Below are 21,203 nucleotides of genomic sequence, written 5' to 3'. Positions count from 1 at the left end.
GATCAATGAAAGCATATCCAAGGATGCTTTTTAGAGTTGAAGAAGTGCTGGTGATAGAAATCTGCACCTTACTCTCTTAGCAACTATATGTTATAAAGCCAAGAGGCACAGGGCCAGCCAAATAATCAGGACAGACAGTAGATTATCTGATTTTGTGTCTATATGAAGGTGCCCATTAATGGAGCTCCATGGATCAATACCAAACACTTTATAGAACTCTAAGATGCAAAACGATAGTTCCCAACTTTCTTAATTTATTCTTAATATGACAAAATCAACATTAATATACATGTTTTAATAAATACATTCCATGTGGTGAAATTATCATATCAGACTAACTGCACCTGATAAAAGCAGGAAATCAGTAACATGGTATGTAAAACAACACAGATGTTTACTATTCAACTGCAAATCATTCACTCCACATGAAGTCTCAGACTTTGGTCTTAGTTAAAAATGTAGAAATACATATCACATTTACAAATCTCTGTGTCAAATCTGCCCTCAGGCGAGGAGGAGGAAGATGTTTTTGGGTTGCATTTCTGACATACAATGAGGATACTTGTAAAAAGCATTATGCAATTCACATATTTCCTGTCCTTGATTCATCAAATGTAGTAAAACTGAAAAACAAAACCAAAAAAAAAACACCTGGACCATCTACCTGCTTAAGGTAGCCAGCAACTGTATATCATTGTAGAGAGGGCTGAATACTCAAAACTTTAATCATGATAACGTAGTGCACTAATAGTAACTCTTCTATCTCTGTTCTACTATTATATTATATGACAGTAATATCTGGCAGTCTGAGTGTATATCACTACTTGTACTGTAGCCGATTGGTTCATCTCACGCCACCGTGCTGCTACTAAAAGCGGTTTTCCTGCTGTCTGAAAGAAAACGAAAGAGAGAAAATCAATGTTCCAACAGACTGTAGCTACATACTATACATGTAGGATATGTTTGCTGTTTAAGACATGTTTTCATCATTTTATAACTCTGACTAAACTCTGAGTGTTTACATATTGCTGGGAGTGATTAACAAAAATGACCAGTGCATTAATTTAAAGAAAATTATATAAGTATAAAATATCTCAGCACTACTTTAAAGCTAAGCATTTGGAAAATAATATAAAAAAAATAAAAGAAATACTTTCCCCACCAGCAAGTCAAAAGTAATTCTTTCACTAAAACTGTTATATGAGCTTTGAAAAATTCATAAATTCATGAAATGTCTGAGAATGGATTTTCTTGTGACTATTGCTGCTTTGCTGCTCTTGAGAGTAATGGTGGTTGGTTCTGCGAGTGTGTGTGTGTGTGTCTGTCTGTCTCTATATGTGTGTGTGTGCGTATAGTAGAGAGAGAGAGAAAGGGACTTGTTTACTCCGTTTCATCACTTCTGTCCCTCCCTCACTGATTGCCTATTTAAATAATTTCCCCTCATCTGTGCTCCCAGCTCATTTGCCAGTATTTGGGGCAGACTTTGTGAGACCGCTGTGTACAGATGGGGGCAACTGGCATGGAGAATATCCAATCACGATACTTGTGTGGGTGAATACACATCACAGCACAAGTAAACATAATAAACTGATCAGTATCTCCACTGGAAAAGCCCATATTTTAGCCAGTCGGGCATTTAGTCAACCAGTCTGTCAATCAGCCATTCAATCAAGGAACCAGCCGGCCAGTCAGACGTCGTCTCTGCCAGTCAGCTAGATGCTATTCATGCCAGTCAGTCATTGGATCAGTCGCTTATACTCTCAATCTGTCTTGTTTATCCTTGCCTGGTGAGATATACATGTACAGACTTCAAACTGTGTCCCTGATGCCTGTCTCGATGCGTCTCCATCCTTAATGGAGGTAGAAGATTGGATGAAGAAACAGACACTGATTCCTAACTGGACGCAATGTGAATGAGCAAGTGAGTGATTATTTCAGTGTTTCCCAATGAAGATGTCTTAACCTGCTCCATGTGTCAGCAAGTTTCACACACCTAACACTATTTTCATTGGTCAAAATCAACACTGACGTCCTTAAAGTTTCTATTTCCCCTCCAGTCAGCAGTCAACGTGGACAAAGAGAAAGTCAGAGTTAAGATAAATCCACTTTCTAATCCCAAAAGTTTAAAAAAACAATCTCTGAGCTCTCCTCCCGCCGGTAAACAGCTCCGGATCAGAGGAGAATCCAGTGTGACTCCGGGTGTTATTCCTCCAGAGGCTCCGGCTCTGCCCCCCGGCACTCTGGAGGCGAGCAGTAGTGACTCTGTCCAGTCCTCCACACACACACTCAGACTCAGCGCTGTGACATCACTCTTAGTATATCTGGACAATTTTTTGCTCTGCATGCGCTACAGTTTGTTCGCTTGCTGTATGTTAGGAAGAGGTTCTCATTCCCAACTATTGAAGACATTGAGGTCATGTCTTAAATCAATATTCTGAGGGATGTTGGGGGATTTAACTTTAAATTTTGGTGGAACTAGTCTTCCAGGATAACAAACACTCATTGCAAATAAGCTGCACTAATAAATATTTTTGTATTAACAACAGATCAATTGACTGCATGTGATGTGAAAGGTGTTAATATTAGTGACAAAGCAGAGTAGAGATTTCTGGCACAATCTCACCTACTCCAAAAGTGCATGGAGAAGCAAACACAGTGACACATTCACACAGAATTATCCTCAACTCTGCTGTTCCCCTCAGCTTTATGGAGCTTTTTAGCCTTTCTTAGCTCCTTGTTTTGTTTTTTCCACCCACAAACTCTTATTAACCAGGTTACAGTACCTGACCTGAACTAAAAAGCAGACGGACAAAGTTGGTGACTGGCTGGTAAACAGAGTCAGATATTTTGGGAGTTGTTTCAGACCAAATCAGACTAAACGTTGTGCTTCTATTCATCAGACAGATGCAAACATGACTCCAAATAGATGCATGTTAATGTTGATCTGGATGTTTAAATGAGTAACATGTTCTTCTTAACAATTTATATAATATGGTAATATGAAAAAAAATCAATGAATGCAGCAGATCATGAGGTGTAAGTGGCCTTATATAATCATGTTGTTTGTTTGTTTTTTGTTTGCGGTCGAGAGAAAACGGTCACCTTTGCCATACGATTAAAAAAAATAACTGGCTGTTTTCTTTGCTTTCTATTTTTACAGTACATGCACTGTTTAACAATGTGCCTTGAAATCGTCATAAGAGCAACTAAACCAGACAAAACCATCTTGCACACTAAAACCACATGCAGGACTCATGACCTCAATATTTTTTACAATCCTGCACAGCTTCCAGCCGCTGCTCTAATAACGGATTGAGAGGAGTTTGCTGAGGAAAAACAAGAGTGAAAATTGCACTTGCTGTTTTTTTCTTCCTCTCCATCTGGCTAGACTTCCTGTTCCTCTTTACTTTTACCCCCCTCTTCCCTCTTCTTCTTCTTTCTCCAGTCATCTTATCATAGCCCAGTAATGGCTCATAAAACATTAATTTCATTATTCCAGCAATATGGCTGTTAGCTAGACACTGAGCGGGTGGTGGTGAGGAGGGAGAAGAGGGTAGCGGATTACTCGGACAGACAAATCAAACAGGCCAACGAGACTTGTGCATCATCAGACTTTCCACACAAGGGGGTTTTTCCTCTCATCAAACCAAAATAAGATCTCGCCATGCGGAGCGTGTTGCCGTTCTCAAATTGATGTAATTGAATCCAAATAACTGTATCTTTCTATTTTGGCGGATACGCTTGAAAAAACAAAGAACATTCATCCCGCCGAGACGCATGTGCTTCTGAACGCTTAATGGAAAAAGTGCAATGATAACATAGAAATCAAAGAGAATATTCAATCTAACTTGTGATTTTTCTTTTTAATCTGTTTGATGAAACTTGATGAGGAACAAAACTGCTTATGTCATGTGGGGGGGGGGCGGGGGGGTCAATCAGGACACGGGAGTGGCCATATGAGACGGCTGATAGCGCCGCTGCAGGGATTTTGGATTGTTGGGCTTCGCTCCCTGACACTAGACTTCAAAGCTCGACGTTTTAGCGTGGTGTAGGACCGAAAACGCTTCGGCTCACGCCTCGGAGAGGAGAAGAAGAAGAGAGAGAAGGAGGGTTTTCTCGCATGTGGAGCACAAACAGGGAGAGCTAATTAGAGCTTACCTTACTGTATAGGGCTGCCTGCTATCACACACACACACACACATTTTACACAGTGAGAAATGCAAACACAGCAAAACTAATTGCAGAGGTGTTTCTTTTAAGAATTTATAGGTAGTTCTCATTCATAAGTGTCAACACTGAGTGCAAGTGTGTGCACATTTTATATGTTATTATGTAATTAGAACTTTTGATGACAAAGAAGGCACAAATTATCAAAGTGTTGCAATTTAAAAGTGTATCTTTTTATTGTTTCTACAGCACATGAAAGCATTCATTTGATACAGGAAGTGGTGCTAAACTTAGAAGTCTTTGATGAAAAATATCCATGAGGTAAATCCGTTGCATAGTTATGACACATCTGACATAACCGTACAAGAACGAGATTAAGCAGCATGATTCTCAATGATTATAGGTGTAATTGGATTTCTAATTGTTTTTTTTTCCTGCTCTCTCAGTTATACTTCACCACCTTAAACGCCAAAACCCATTTACGCCTTTTAGCGTCGGTGTATTAGCACGTCATCCTCTGACAGCCTCTGCAGCTAGCTCGTCACCGACGTGCAGAACGAGCGGCCGACGGTAAACATCAACACAAGGCGCGGCAAATCAATGGTGCTAGCGGTAAATCACACAAATGGATGCAGGCACTCACACACACACACACACACGCATGTAAACAGACCCTCACACACAAGCAAACACGTCTAAATAGATTTTTATAGAGGACAAGGGGAAAGAAAAACATATGCAGCGCTACAACATCAGAGATTAAATAAATAGATAAAACAAATGAATACATAATGTTTGAAGGATATTGATAAAGCCCTCAGGCCTGCAGGGTTGATTATTGCGCTGAGAAGATGTCTGTCTGGCTGCTGATAAGGGATAAAATATGAGCTTCAGGCTGGACAGAGCAAAAGGAAATATTTATATATTTTTACACGCTGAAATAATATTTTCAAACTACTGAGTGTAATTTTACTCTGTCAAATAAAGGTTGTCTAATGTACATTTTTCAGAACGTATGCATGTTTACATGACTTAAGTCTTATTTTAATATACTGTTTGAGTGCTTTAACATGTGTACACATACTCAAACATGTTATATGTATAATGTACAGGACTTAAAGGTACTGATAAGTTAAATTTTGTTCTGTGTGATGTGAGTACAATATATTGTAAGTATCTCTGAAAAGTACAGTGAAATACTGTATGTGGGCTGTTTTTGAACATTTTTATTTCTAACCTTTATTATTATTTATTGTAAAACAGGTGTGTTAACACTGTTATGTTTCAAAGTCAGTTTTACACAATATATTTCATGTAATGTCATACAGTACTATATTCCTAAAAAAGTACCCTGAAACCTATTTTATTTATAAACTTATTTGACACTTTACTTTATAATGGGAAAATTGTAGTGTTTCGCTTATATATTGATTTTCACAACTTTTAGTAAACAATGATATCAAAAAATAAATTAATCATGACCTTATCAACAATGACATTATAGAACAAATGATGTGAATGTAATGAAAGTTTATTATTATCTTTGCTGAATAGTGTGAGAACTTGTATCAGTACCAATAATTACAGTTTTGGGTATAATGGAAATACAATTAAGTTCAGCAACATATTTTAATACATTTTTGTATAATTACATTGTATTTACATTACACTGAATTTACATTTTTATATACTTGAAGTGCAGATACTTTTAAATCAACGAATGATGTGTCATTTCAATTCCATATTTTAACTTTTCAATTGTACCATGTGTTTTCAGGATCCTGAAGAATAGAAGGAAACCAAGAATTATTTGTTGCTGGAGAGCATGATGGTGGCAGGTGTGTCTATGAAATGTGACGACTGTTGATTTACTCTTCTCCTGTGTGTGTAGCAGAGACAAACTGTCTTGAACATACTATGGGAGCAGGATGTTGGACTCCAGGAAGGTTCCCAGTCATCCAATGGAAGTTGTTCATCCAGCACATACTAGTATTTTACTTTATTTTATTTGCTTCTTTCCCTGGTTGCTTCCCTGTTGTGCTGCCCAAGACTTATCACATTAGCGTCTCATTCCCCAGCCCCATTCATAATAGAAGTAATAACTGAGCATGTGTGCAGTTTGCTACAAGTTTTCCAAATGATAAAATACGTTGTTTGACCACGTGTGGATCATGCTTTTTGGTTAAACTCACTACTTCCTTAAGATTGGTGACTTTCATCGTCATGGTTACAATAATTAAGTTAAGGTTAGAGGATGACTGCTGCCATGTTTAAAAAAAAGCAAACAAACCAAAAAAAGAAACATGGACCTTTTCACTCTATAACTCCACCGTCATGATTACTACGGCTGCTGGAAGGTTTTGTCACTTGCAGGTACAGTTAGTACCTTAGTGTATGACAACTTGAAGCACAACTGATTCTGTTGTTTTTCTCGGCAGTTTGAGTTGTTCTGTCATAACAGGTACAGACCTCTCTTATGAGGGCAGTTTAAGGGGAACATGTTTTGACAGAGGGGTTCTTAGTTGCAGTACAACAGAAGGCCACTGGGACAAACTGATCACAAGTTCACCAGCTCTCTTAGTTTATCTGATGAGTCTAATTCAAAGATGAAAATACCCCTGTGGAGTGGATTTGGTTGGTTAACAGAAGGAGAAAAGGTAAAAGGAATTAAGTAGATTACCAGAGATTCAAACAATAATATAAAGAATGGAGTCCAGTTAAGATTCTAGCAGGTTATATCCAACCTTTGTGCTTCTACTATCCTCTGAAAAATGTTTCTGCATGTTGTGATAAAGCTGTGGCTCTGAAGTTGGCAGCCTTTCCTAAAAAAAAAAAAATACTCCCAGCAAGAATTTCAAGCCTTTCTGCTTCAATAATTTTTTTTCACCAGTGTTCCCCACCATTTTCCCTCTCTGTGTGTGTGTATTAATTCAGCCTGCTATGTTTCCTTCTCTCTCTTTCTCTTCCGTAACTTGTGTACAGCACATTCCAATAATACACTGTTGTAAAGCCGGACACCAGCCGCTGTGTTCAGTTCCTGCTCTATACGGCTGTGGCTGCCCTTTCGCTTGTTTCTCAACTCATATATCACAGCCAGCCAGGCTGTACGACAAGCCAGAGCCCTGCATTTGAAAACACATTACTTTTTAAGACCCCCTGAGAAATTGTGAGAGGAGGAAGAGTAATAGAGCTTTCCCACTCTCTCTTGTAAAGCACCCGCTGTGCACATATGAGATTGTGTGTCGCTTGTGTGTGTTTGGGTGTGGGTCTGAGCGCGTTCGTATGCTTGTGTGTTGGAGGATATTTGGATTGGAGGTTAGAACAGACAATAACAACGAGCGGTGAAATCAGTCAGGCCTGTATTGTTATCGAGAGGGCGACGGTGCGAAATCTCACAATCAATTCGGTGAATCAACAGTGAAATCATTAACTCAGTGTAGTTAGCAAATAGTTGTTAGCTTCCTGTCAAATCAACATTTCTAGCTACCAGATTCAGAATCAATTTGAGTATTTTCATTGTGTTTTCTGGCATGATAATAGTGATTTTGTGGTGATATAATTAGGGATTTTAAGATTTTTCATGTATCATTTTTGTATTGCTGTATATGTTTTTGCCATTTTTGACTTTTAACATCTTGGGACATCATCCAGTGTTCACTAAACTCATCAGTAAGTTTGTTCAGAAGCATTGGTCGCTAATTCTCATACCTTCAATATGAGCTTAAAATGCTCCAGAAACCTTGTTGAAGAAAGTAAAACAGTTATGGAGGCTTGTTATGCTTCTGTCATGCATGCACTGTATCTCAGATGAATCACATTGTCTTTATCTCCTTATAAAAGTGAAAACATACCAACTGTATTAACCCTCTTGTTGTCCTCAGGTCAAATTTGACCCATTTTCAAATGTTTTTACGTCACAAATATGGATTTCTTTCATCTAATTGCCTGAAAATCACATGGATGGTTCCATACCACACACTTTGCAAGTAAAAGTAATCACTACTTTCATTGAATTTTAGCTGTTTTATTAAAATGTATAGCATCTGTGGACTTTTGTCCTCTCAAGGAGTCAAAATTGACCCGGGAGGACAAAAGCTGCATGGTCGATGGGAAGACAACAGGAGGGTTAAGTTTCCTCTTCAAAAACATGACTGGAAAACACTTTTCGAGCGAGTGGAAAAGACGACTTTACGATGCACTTAGAGGTCATTAAAAGTTTTACATTTCTGACATTACTGGAGAGGAAGTGAGCCTTGAGAGCAATAGTGCCTCCCCCTTAATAGCCTATAAGCAGCCTGTTAATGCCTGTAAAATCCTGCAAGTCTACATCACACGGTTTGGCCGGGGATCTTCTCACATCACGTTCAATATTTATAATCAATTAGCTTATATTCTGCAAATACACTTCACATAGACTCCTTACTGACCAGGGACTGACCTCACAATAGCAATAAAGGCCAAAAGATGATCCCAGGATCTCCCCAGTGTAAACCAGGTTACGATCACATTGAATGTGTTTGACAAAGAAAGGTGATATTTACTCTCTCTGAGCGTCACACTTCACACAGGGGGGAATTCGGCACTGATCTTCCAGTGAGGCACCTCTGCTGCAGCAGCATTTCTTTTTTTACCACCAGTTCTAAGACACTTGAAGAGATCTCTGCTGGGTATATCTGTCTCTGGAGTGCTTTCTCTCACAAAAACACTATTTTTTTTTTCTCCCTTTCTTCTAATGCTCCCTTTGCCCCCCGCGCTCCCTCCCTCACTTCATTTCTGCGAGGGACATAAGATAAAAATCATCATTGTGGCTTGAGGAAACGCAGAGGGTGTGAAGAGACAGACTGCAGCAGAGAGACAAAGATGACTTGATGAATTGAAAGGCGGCCAGGGAGGACAGACACTAAGCAGGTACGCTGTTACCCACTGATCAAATCTTTGTTTCTTCGCTTCAGATTTTTAGTTTCAGGCCATGGAGTGTAAAGCGTCCAACTGTGTACACAGAAAACATTTGAAGCTTTGTAAAGAAAGATGCACAGAACTACATGCAGTGTCCATGACAATAAGATGATGTTTGTTTCATTGTTTTATTATTATTTTAAATAAACCTTGGCTTTAAACATTAACAGTTGAAATCTGTTAAAGTTTAACCCTTTTAAATGATTTGTATCACACAAAAAATAATAGATGTATTGAAAAATGTATATTCATTTATTTAATATTTTCTGTGTAAATGTACTCACACTAGATAAAAACTGAGCTGACATGTTTCTTTCAGGTTGAGAAAAATCAATTTCATTTAATAAAAAATGACTTTACTGTCCATGTTCAGTTTTGTTCAGATCAAACCACATTATTTCTCGGAGTTTTGTCTCCCAGACTTCTCCTCTGAGTAAACAAATGGTATCCAAAACCACAGCCCCTAACCTCAACTGGAACTCTGTTTTTTTTCAGATTTTGGGTTGTAGAGCTTGACCGTGGAGGTACAAAGCCTGGGATGATGATATGCTATATGAACAATGGTAGCAGCAAGTGCCTGAACCAGCTGGTTATCCTTTGTTGATTAGCCGCTTTTTCCAACTAACAACCCAATTTCATCATATCAGTAATTATTAAGGAGTGTACTTTACCAGTGTTGCTCAAGAAAAGTCATTTAAAATGTATATACCGTAGGCTGTTTTAGAGGTAATTCACTCATGTAATAGAAAATTGATATTCCTGCAAAATTAATCTAAAGCACTTGTTAATTATTGTAATAAAAAGCCAATATTAACTGTTGACTGACATAGAGCATGAACTGCAGTCTTCAAGGATGCTCATCCTCCACTTCCTTACTTTTTGTACCATATGGGAGGAAGAATATAAACATAAAGAACCGGTCATCGACTGCCAGAAGCGAGGCTGGAAGGCAAGGTGCATGTCCACCGAGGTTGGATGCAGAGGATTTGCGGGGCAATCGCTGTACAAAGCCTTGAGCCAGCTGGGCATCACTGGAGTGGCAAGGAGCAGAGCCCTCGAGAACATCACCACGGCAGCAGAAAAAATCCTCGAGATGGCTCTGGATTAGGAGAGGAGACCCGTGGGGAGTGTCTGATGTTGTAAGACTCGAAACACCTGATGACTCCAGGATGCGTTCAGGTGCATTTAAAGATGTATTCTATCAACTTAGCACTGTAAGAACATCATTGGTGGCACTGGGTATTCACTGGGTGCTGTAGAAATGTCCTGCATTTATGGAACTTCTGGAAAATTTAAATCAACTACTGTAGTGTCTCTCTAAACAGGTCCTTCAAAACAAACAGCTAGTAGTTTGTGAGTCATTAATACTCAATGCCTACAGTGAGACCAAAGTAAAGAGAGCAATCTGCTGTGGTTACATACATAATGAGTTTTACGAAGACAGCGTTTGACTGAAGAAACAAACAGGGTCGCTGGATGGAGAGTAGGTGAGGAAGGTTTTTAGCAAGGGAGGATTGAAATCCAGAGGAAATGTCACCAGCTCCCAATGAGGCATATGTATGGTCTCAGTATGATCCTACACACATGTGCCAACGTGCACACGCTTGGGTATTGCAGTGATGACGGGGACTTGAAGAATCTGAAAGGTTAATTAGTCACGATGTGGGGAAACTCAAAGGGTGTCAGCTCAGCCTCTCTCCCTCATCAGTCTCTTGCTGTCTCTGGGCCTCAGCTCCCTGCTGTGTTTTTTGATTCCAGGCTAAAGGAAAAGACCACTTGTGATCTAAATTAAGAAGTTGAATAAGAAATAATGGGTTAGCTCATTACTGAGAAAGGAGAGAAATTGATGGAGGCCTGGAAAATATGGACGGAGATATTGAAATCGGTCCTTGACATGATAAATCCATAAAAATCTGGGATATGCTCACAGCGTGGGAGGACATCTGAGAGTTATATATACATGTATTTATCTGCATGTGCTGCTTACTGTGCCCAACCCACTTATCAGTCTCTTGTACAAATGGGTACAACGGCATGTATCTCTGTGGTTGTTTTCCCCAATTAAAACAGGCTTGGATAGAATAATAGGATGTAGACAGATAAAGACTTAATTCAGGTTTGGGAATAGATGCATCTTTGGATCATTATCCTGCATGAAAACAAACCACAAATATTGACCTATGAGGGTGCTAGAATTAAAGATACATCTGATGTCTTAGACACCGCTGGTCCATATTTGATCAAGCTGAACGGTTCATTTCAACAGCGTTGGTGACATTTAAAAAATCAAATTGATTGGACTTTTGCAAAGACTAAAGGTCAAAAGTAAAGAGAAAAATCTCAAAGACCATAAAAGCTACAATACCGGTCCAGTTTTAATGATGCTTGAACAGATGAAGCATCTTGTCACAGATTAATTTGTGCCTGCATTGTTCATGGAGAGACTCCATATTTATTTGTTATAGATAGATGGTATAGAATAGGGTAGCACCCAATCACAGCAGCAGCAGAAGTGTCAGTGCTGCACTTTTTTTTTTTAAACTGAGAGCTTGAGAGCATCATATTATTGCCAACTGCTGCTAAGACAAAAAAAGACGCATCCGATTACATTTGGGGTAGAAAAAAATTGCAAAACATACTGAAGGATGTCAAATGAGGTCATATAATATCATCACTGCCCATTAAAAAACATATACTGCATATACAAAATGTCTCATTCCTCCTCTCACCTGATAACCTTCAAGCTTTTAATGGTTTTATAATCATTTACTGGGCAGTGATACACCATTGCACTATCCAGCATCCACTGGACAGGTCAGCCACACAAAACCTTAACAGGAAAAAACATTTACTAAGGCTCCTTCGTCTAGACCCTGTGATGAGTTATATTCTGAAGCGCAGATATTGAAAAGGCTTTTGGTATTACTGGTGATGGCGTTGAGGCTCTATGAACAAATTCCAGTTAAGGCCTCCTTGAAGACAGAACAGTCTTTCAACATTTACATACTGCTATGGTTGGTATGTTGCAGTTGCTACGGAGACTTAAACATACTTCTATGACTATAATTTTCTTGTTGGATTCAAAATTACTCATAAAGTAATTCAATTTTGACATTAAAGTAAATGTCAACCTGACACTGCCAATTCACAGATGTATGCAAAGAACTTTTTAATATGTTTTTCATGTTACTTAACATAACTGATGTTAAAGTAATGAATGGAGGAATCCAATGGCGACCCACCAAATATAACATAGAGCTGTAGAGACTGTCAAAACCACCAATAGCATCAAAAGTTAGGTTGAATGGATCCAATGTTCATCTTGTGGACTTGTGGACTCTTTTGCACACGTGGCTGAAGTTAATATGAATCACTCACTCATTCGTTTGAACTAAGACACCTGAAAAAAAAAAAAACATACCAGCAACTGTCCCCAAAGAGTCGTACAGACAGCTAAGAAAGTATTAGTCGACATTAGAAGCGTTCCCAGAATTCCCCTTCAAACCAAACTCGGAGCTTTGCAGAGTAAAACAAGACTGACATAAAATGGCGTCAGATCTTGTATTCACTCTGTCTTACTAAATAAATAATATCTTCTTTGGTCCACTGTGCAGTGCCACTTGGGATTAACACAGGGATGCAGGAATTTCACATGTTTGTCTTATCTCACATTGCTCACATGATTGAAGGCTTGGTTCCAATGAAATAAAACGCTGTGACAAATCACAGCAACTGAATTTTAAATAGCGAGAACCCTAACTTATAATGTATACGCATTGGAACTACAATGAAAGCTTCTTTGCTCTGATGTTACTCCGAGCCAACAGAAAGGCTCACGACTTTGTAGAGCTGAAAATAGAGCTACAGTAATGGAATACATTTCTCAGTCTCTTTTTCAAGTCTCTCACCCTTCTAAAATACTCGCTGCACTGTCAAGATCAGGTGAAACATGCACATCACTGGATACTCAGCCAAATAAACAGCTAAAAAAAGCTACACCCTTCTTTTAAAATCTCACATATGGGCTGAATATGGGCCTGGGTTGCAAAAGCTTATTTTTTTAATGAACCACTTCAGTTTATTTCGGGTATAAGCCCATTTAATAGACTATGCGGCAGCATCTAAAGGGCAATGTCACCCAAAAGTTTATGATTTAACAAACAAATCTGATAAGTGAGTTTACTTTTAGTCCCCCTCTGAAAGCATCACTTCACTCTACTTTCTCTTTCTGCTTTTGTTTTTTTTATTTGTCTTTCTGTTTTTTAAAGAAACTCTCTCCCTATAGTGCTCGGCTCTGCCTTTGATTATCGGAGAAGACAGAGCGTCTGAATTCAGCCACCAGGCCATTAATCTGTGACTGGGTCTGAGAGATGAGGGAGCCTTCAGTGGCGACCTGCAGGGAATTATCTGCTCGCTTCAGCCTGCCGCAGAGACCCACTGCTGGGCTGAGACCACAGCATGAGAAACACACTCGCCGATGGCCACCTGGGGCAGCGACTGTGGACACTGATGTGAAGAGAGAAACTCGACTGATGCAACACACAGTTTCTTGAATACACTGAACCTAAGTTTTGTTACTATTGTATGCTTTAAACATGCACAAAAAACAAACTACATAAACTAAACTTTTATAATAAGCAAACTAGTCTCAACATCTTTTACTGACACAAGAAAGAGTTTGGAGCATAAATTAACATTGACCAGTGATGTCACAGTCAAGTTTCAGTAACAATATTCTGAAAATGGAAGAAACATTTTCAAAACTACCATAAAGACAAAACCTGGGAGACATTTAGTAATGGAGACCCGAATTTCTTATTGGAAAGAAATTGGACTTTGTAGAGTATTTGGAGAGAGATATTGGGAGTTTTGTCACCAATAAATACAGTTTTCTCAGAGCCACCACACTAAAAATTGAAAAGAACCATCAGTTTACTTTTCATATTAACACTTAGATGTTTATGCAATATGCATTTAAGGCTTGAATTCTCCTTTTTTGTCTTCCAAATCTAGGATGTGTTTCACAGACCTGCAGTGGTGAACCTTGAATATATAGATTTCTGGTTCTCTTCAATACCAAAGAAGGAAAACTTATCTTAGTTGTCTTGTTTTTACATTTACTCAATAACATCGAGTGTCACTTTATTGCCATAAAGTTACCACCCATCACATCTTTTACAGTGCACCTTGGAGCCGGTGGCCATTAGAGAAACTACATTTGAAGTTTTCTGTATTTGCTTTTAGCCAAAAAGTTGTACAAGTCATTTTCTTACTGTGTTTGATAATAATTTCTAAATGGCACAGTTAATATGCCTAGACAAAGAGAAAAAAACAACATTCTGAGAAGATTTGGCCTTTAGGTTATGATTAAATTGTCATAAATTGTTATTTATGGCTTTAAATGCTTTGAAAACTGCTGCCTCCAAATGTCATCAAAGGCAAGAAAGGTCACACTTGAGACACCAAATACTATAGACATTTTTTATATTGGAGTATTTGTTTATATTCAACTCATAATTTATGTGTTTTGTATTGTTTTTAAGACTTAACAATGCAAATATTTCAATAAAGTCATGGTTATATAATATATAATCTACAATATCTCAAATTTGAGTCTTATTAGAGTAACAGAACCCTAAAACGTAAAGATTAACTTTGCTGCTGTTCCTTTAAAACTCTAATTTAACATCTGATCTTTAAACCGTTAACCGGTGTTGTACTTTAACTGGGTTAACATTTTTTAAGGTGGACGGAGGGAAATGACAGGTACTCAAAGAAAGATAAAAGACTCGACCCTTTAGACTTTAATGATAAATGTTTTCATCCTCTTCACGCTGGGGTTGAGAGAGGTCTCTTCTCTCATTCACTCCTGCTGATCCATTAAGGGCATCTCTCATTTGAAGCCATACATCATATTTTTTTTTTTTTTAACTTATTTTCTCGTCCTCCAAACTGAGCTGAGGTTGTATGAGGGCTGTTGGCATTTGATGGATGAAGTCATCACTGTCCTGACAAGCACACAAAAAAACCCAGACTATTGGGTGAAATCATGTTAATGTGTTTACCTTCACTGCATTAACCAGGTTACGCTAAAACCTCTGTTTACATGCAGCTGTGCTGTAATCACATTTCTCTCCTACCCACTATCGTATTTGGGAACCGAGGCTGTATTTTAAGGATATCACATGATGCTGCAGCTGGAGTTGTCTCGTGTTTTGTGTGCTTGTGAATTTTACAAACAGCCTCGGTTCAGCTGTGGAAACTGGCTTATTATGACTTATTTATTTCAGTTTCAGTTGTAGTCAGACTTTTGATTGAATTATTTTGGTCACAGCTGAGAATAATCATCTTTTTTCTTTCACTTCGCTGTGCTGCTAATTCATGAACCTCCGTGCTTGTGAGTGTGAAAAGCTGCTGTGGAAATATCCCCAAACCATTTTTTTTTTTAACATTGTAATCCACAACATGTATGCTTGTGCTTACAGTGTAAGCGTACTCTATTTTATTGTATGAGTAATGCTTTTATCAAGCTGCTTATGGAATTATGTCTACTTATACAAACTAAAGATACTGAGTATGAGGTGGAGGGGTTCATGCAAATATCAGTCACCAAAACAGGGATAAAGTCATGGCAAGGGGAATATATTATTATTATAATTTTTACTTTGCCTTAAAGGTGCAGTGTGGAGAATTTAGTGGCATCTAGCAGAACTGACTCGGTAGAAATGGAATATAATATGCATATTTTAATTAGTGTGTGATTCCATGATAATAAGAATCATGTTTGGCTACCTTAGAATGAGCCCTTTATATCTACAGAGGGAGCAGGTCCCCTTCAGTGGAGGCCGCCATGTTACACCGCCATATTTCTACAGAAGCCCAGAATGGACAAACCAAACGCTGGCTCTAGAGTGGGCCACCATAGGTTCTCCTACATCTCCAACATTCCTGCTAGATGCCACTAAATTCTGCACACTGGACCTTTAAAAGGACGGGATGTATCAGAGCTAAACTTGAACAACCCATGGCGCAACATTAGCAACAAAGACTATGGACGGAGTAGACGGCCGTTTGTGGGCATGTGCGAACAATCTGATGTCATCACGAGGAGGAAGTAGTGGTAACTTTGCAAAGAAAGCATTCAGACTAGTGATAAAAACATATGTCCTTTATTTAAGTAAGTATTTGTCAATCAATGTAGGAGTGATAGCACTGTAGGACCTTTAGTCCTGTGGTTTGAATCTTGTTGCTATCCTTTTGTGTACCTGATTGAGTCTTTGTTGTTGTTGTTGCATCTACAGTAGGCCACTGAAATGGTCTTTAAACCACAGCAAAGACGGCAGAGCTGTTATGGAGCCCTGCTATTTATATGAATCAAATATCTCAAAAGTGGAACCATGCTCCGGCTAACAAAGTGTGACATCGCTGAGCTTGTGCTGTTGATTTTTTTTATGTGTGAACATACAAATATGGCGAGAGAAATGTTACTCCTCTCAGAGCGGCTGTTTTAAACAGACTTTATTGGCATCGTCAGTCAAGACAAGGTGCAAAGGGTTGATCGGTATTTGTCAACAGGAAAGTACGTGTTTAGTCCTCTATCTCCTTCCCGTCTGCCAGCTTCGGTGTGTTTCATCCAGCCTGCTTTTGTCTGGGTCTTCATCCTCCTGGAGACTCAGACAGTGTTTACTGAGTCTTTGTTCATAACTGATTTAGCATCATGTGTTTTCTATGACTAACCTAAGCACCCACTCTCAGCACCTCTGGTCTATGACTCCTCTCTCTGTGTAGATGATAGCCTAGAGTTTGCTTTGTGTGTGTGTGTGTGTGTGTGTGTGTGTGCGCGCTTCTGTCCTCTTTCTATGGTACAGAGCTGTTTTTTTGTGGTTGAGGTCATAACAGCTCTTGGCAGCATCTGGAAGCTGCCTGATGTCTTCTTCATTGTTCCAGATTTGTCACGCTACGCACTCGTACATTCTGCTTTTAATTCTTTCATTTGATACACTGAAAGGTGATTTTCAGTAATCGTATATATTACATTTTGTCTACATACAATTGTAGTTCTGTTATTGTTTATTTCTTGGTTGTTAACTATATTTTTCGGTTTCTCTACATTTCCTCTTCTGTTTACATGTATGTCCTGAAAGATGGATCATTCTTCTGTTGTGCTTCCTTTATTTCTACTTCTATTCCTAAGGCTCCTCATGTTTTGTTTTATGATGAGTCTATTTTTTCATTTGCTGTTGTTGATGTTGTTGTTAAGAGTTTGTTACCATCTTAATCAGGGGTCTAAAGATAGATGGTGTCATATGCCTAGAAGATCGTGAATCCTTGTGTATTTTTTGACTACATATATATTAACTTCACTTGACCTAGAGCCCCTCAAGTTCTGGACTTCAGCAGTTTTGCCACTTAACTCATAAAAATGGATATTTGAAGCTTAACTCTATCGATTGGTATAAAACATTGCATTATGCTACAAAAACCAGCCATGTGTGGTCATTATAATTGTCATCCCCATTCATATTAAAAATATCTGACTGCAATTTTTACCATTTGATCTGTAAACTATCCAATGTGGTGGTTTAATTGGTTTAAACATTTTTGAGGTGGATGGAGGAATATACGATCACAAATATATCACATATATTTCATATTATGTTGTGTTAAACTGTGTCAGAGTTAATCAATAAACTTTCTGTAGTAGCATACACGGAAAAAAAATCACAAACCCCAAAACTATAACCTTTAAAATAATCTTATTTCGACATGTTTTGTGGGAATCAGATTTAGTTTCCATGCAAAGCTTCCTCTGGTGCTTTAGGGACACAGTCAAGAAGCTTGTACATGGCCCCTCCTCTTAGCATTTGATGGATGAAGCGATGTAAAAAAAGAGGAGGGGTAATAAAACACCACAACACTGAAGATATATATATTTTTACTTCAATTTTGCATTCCAATGATTCGAAATTGTTTCCCTCCCCAGTGTGTCGATCTCTGCTACCTATTCACCCGGTGAGCGAGCGCTATGTGAGGAGAGAATTTATGCCTGCATCATTTGGTAGTTTGTCTTTGTGATGGCAAAGATATGAAAAATGTGTTGCTGTAAGAGAGCAATTTATAATTATTTTTCCGGTAGGGGTTTCCGGGAGAAATGCTCTTATGGAGGATACAGAGAAAATGATAATTAGATCAACAGAAATGTGTGACACAATCTCTCTTTTTCACTTTGCCAGGCGTGCATACACACAGCCAAGGGTCTGTGCTCCTTGCACAGATTTTGTTATGAATCTAGTGCACTGTGTCCTCGTGCGCTATTCACATGTATTTCTGACAGTCTTAATGAGACATGCCAACCTCGTGGTCAACAAACTACCGACGGGATCTTTCTGTTTTTCTTTCCTCTTCTGCACCACGTTACATGCAGCTTAATTATACGTTTCTCCTCATCATCATCTACCCTCCAGAGCACTTTTTGCTTTTCACAGAGGTCAACATGCACGGTCACCCTCAGCAGGGGGCAGATAGGGGTTCAGAGTCAAACTCAAGGACGCCACAATATGACGATGGAACGAGGAGTGTTATGCAATTCAAATAGTTGGAAAATATATTAAATTTCCTCCCTAGTTGTGGTCCTTTAATGTTCTATCTCCTTGGCCTTGTCTGCAGCCCTCCATGGCAAGAGTGAAGCCACAACTGTAATATAATCCTTCTCCTCCCTGAGCAATTACGGAGCAGAAAGACGCAGAGAGATAGAGAGAAACAGTGAAATCTAATACAATCTAATATGAATTGTGAACTATGGACCTCTGCACCGCTGCAGCTGGTGCTATAGGTGAATTCAGAATCACATCCAGTGGCGGGTGACGTCCTCATTTTTATTTTGTACGCTATACGACCAAAGTATATGTACACCCTCGTCCATGTACTTTTTGTTTGGGGCTGTTTTTTCATAGATTCAAATCTTAATGCTACAATAGACAATAATAGACAATAGTACTTCAAACTTTGTGGCAACAGTCTATCTGTAATTACAACTTTATTGTAGTTGTTTCTCCCTGTTTTCTTTCTCCGAACAGACTTGATTGATGGTCTCAAAATCAGAAATGCATTGGTTTGATTGATTGATGATGCTGAAATGAATGTTGGTTTGGAGTCTTATTTAATAAAGATAATGAATTATAAATATATCATATATAATAAAAAGAGCATCTAGCATCACAACTGCATCAGACCTTGAAAGAACACACACACACATACACACACACACACAGCTCAACATGTAATAGAGTCTCTCAGGTTGAGTGCAGGGTTCAATAAACTTTGCAATTAGAGAAGTCATAAATGAATGACGCCGATGATGGCTGAGATTTGTCATGTGCTGCTGCTGCTGCTGCTGCCGCTGCTGCTGCTGAGCTTTATTAATAAACCGTGATGAATTTGCTGAGAGAGCTCATACAACTTCTCTAATTTCAGCCTATTTGGTATGCCACGCTCGTGCGATGTGAGAAGCAGCAGGAAATAGAAGCTGATGTTTTGTTGCCACAACTTAGAAATTATTTGAACCCACATCCAAATTCCGTTTCATTTGCGGTACGATTTTAAAGATAATTATTATTTGTAAGTCAGGTTGGCTCTATTAGAATGGGATGGAACTGATATTACCTCTGACTGGATCCACATTTACTACTTGTGTTCATGATGCCCAGTGAGAGAGAGTAAAAAAATCCCATATGTCCCATTTGTAATTACCACTTGTAGCCTAGCATGGTTTCCCTTCCATCAGCTGCACTTAACAGTAAACTCAACATGACATGAATGCAGCATCAGACCTCAGTCAGTGTATGATGATTGGTAGCATTTGGTGTACAATTGGAGATAATTCAACCAGATGGGTGGGTTTGATGAATTTTATCTTAGATTCTTGGTATTTATTATTCTGAGGCAGTAGGATGCACTCATCTGTGTCACAGTACAGCCATGTGGGACACAGAAGAAGAGATGTTATATAAAATATACAGTATATACTCAAGCCTCTGGTGACATCCTGGAGGACCCTACAGAGCTGATTAGGCTAAAAATTCATATTCTTCTGCAGCTGTGTTGAAGTTAGAAGCCAATACCAAATGAGGCTAGTGTGTTTATAATGTGAAACTCTGAGGGCTTTATTTGTGTTTTGGCTGAATGTGCCCGACTCACAGCCTTGATGCCTGAGTCTTGTTTCGCTTTACATCTGGACCGAGTTGGAACAAAAGGGCAGATGCTAACCCAACAGGCAGCGTGAGCATTAGCACACTGATTACCATCCCACGCACAGCCACACATGCTCCCACACACACACACACACACACACGCATACACACACACACATGCTAGCAGCAGAGACACAAAAACACAGTGTCTTGATCGTGACTGAGATGCAGAGATGGAAGGAAAAAAAAAAGAAAAGAGAGAAAGAGAGAGAGAGAAAGAGAGAGAGAGGCGAATGAAAAAAATTAAAGAGAAGTTGGGATGGCAGCTGGTGCTTCCCACCAACCTCCTGCTGTCTGATTTCTTCTCTGTCTTCTCTCTTTATCTTGATCTTTCACAGCCTCGTTTCAACCCTCCATTGCCCCTGCACTTTCATTCACCATTAATCCTCACTGTCTGTCCGTCTGTCCGTCTATCTATCTATCTATCTATCTATCTATCTATCTATCTATCTATCTATCTATCTATATATTTATCTTTCTATCTCATGACAGGTGGCAGAATGAAAGTGAAGCACTCATACTTCTATCAGAGTCATCTCTAAATTTAGCTTCCGCTGCAATGCAGGTGACAACCCGTGGCAGCTACACATTCACACACAGATACACACACACACACACAGATACACACACACACTCAGACACAACCTAGCCACCAGCAGAGTGAAAAGAAAGCATCCCAGCTGTTTCTGTAGCAAAATGAAAAGGCACTTTAATCTGCCAGTCTCCCCCCACCCTGCCAGCGATCACACCTCCATTTTCTCTCCTTCTCTCCTCGACTCTGGAAAAGGTTACGAGTGCCATGCGACTCAAGAGCAGCCGCCACGCTTCATT

The 21,203-nt window shown here is 39.0% G+C and overlaps 1 protein-coding gene and 1 long non-coding RNA gene across 4 annotated transcripts in view; one reads left to right on the top strand and one right to left on the bottom strand.

Annotated features, from left to right (window-relative positions):
• Nucleotides 1-21,203, bottom strand: part of LOC121911458 (pro-neuregulin-3, membrane-bound isoform) — a 383,988-nt gene that overhangs the window by 220,071 nt on the left and 142,714 nt on the right. The window lies entirely within an intron of this gene.
• On the top strand, nucleotides 6,031-13,902 carry LOC121911459. Of its 3 annotated transcripts, XR_006099861.1 has the most exons (4): nucleotides 6,031-6,540; nucleotides 8,957-9,075; nucleotides 9,619-10,302; nucleotides 13,409-13,902. It is a non-coding gene; the product is annotated as an uncharacterized LOC121911459 (long non-coding RNA). The 3 variants fall into 3 exon arrangements; XR_006099860.1 differs by lacking the exon at nucleotides 6,031-6,540 and having other exon boundaries at nucleotides 8,257-9,075; XR_006099862.1 differs by lacking the exon at nucleotides 6,031-6,540 and having other exon boundaries at nucleotides 8,257-9,075; nucleotides 13,392-13,902.

This window comes from Thunnus maccoyii, chromosome 14 (genome assembly GCF_910596095.1).
Source record: "Thunnus maccoyii chromosome 14, fThuMac1.1, whole genome shotgun sequence".
Lineage (NCBI taxonomy): Eukaryota > Metazoa > Chordata > Actinopteri > Scombriformes > Scombridae > Thunnus > Thunnus maccoyii.
Note: the sequence above shows the minus strand (reverse complement) of the source record. Positions and strands in the feature narration are given on the sequence as shown.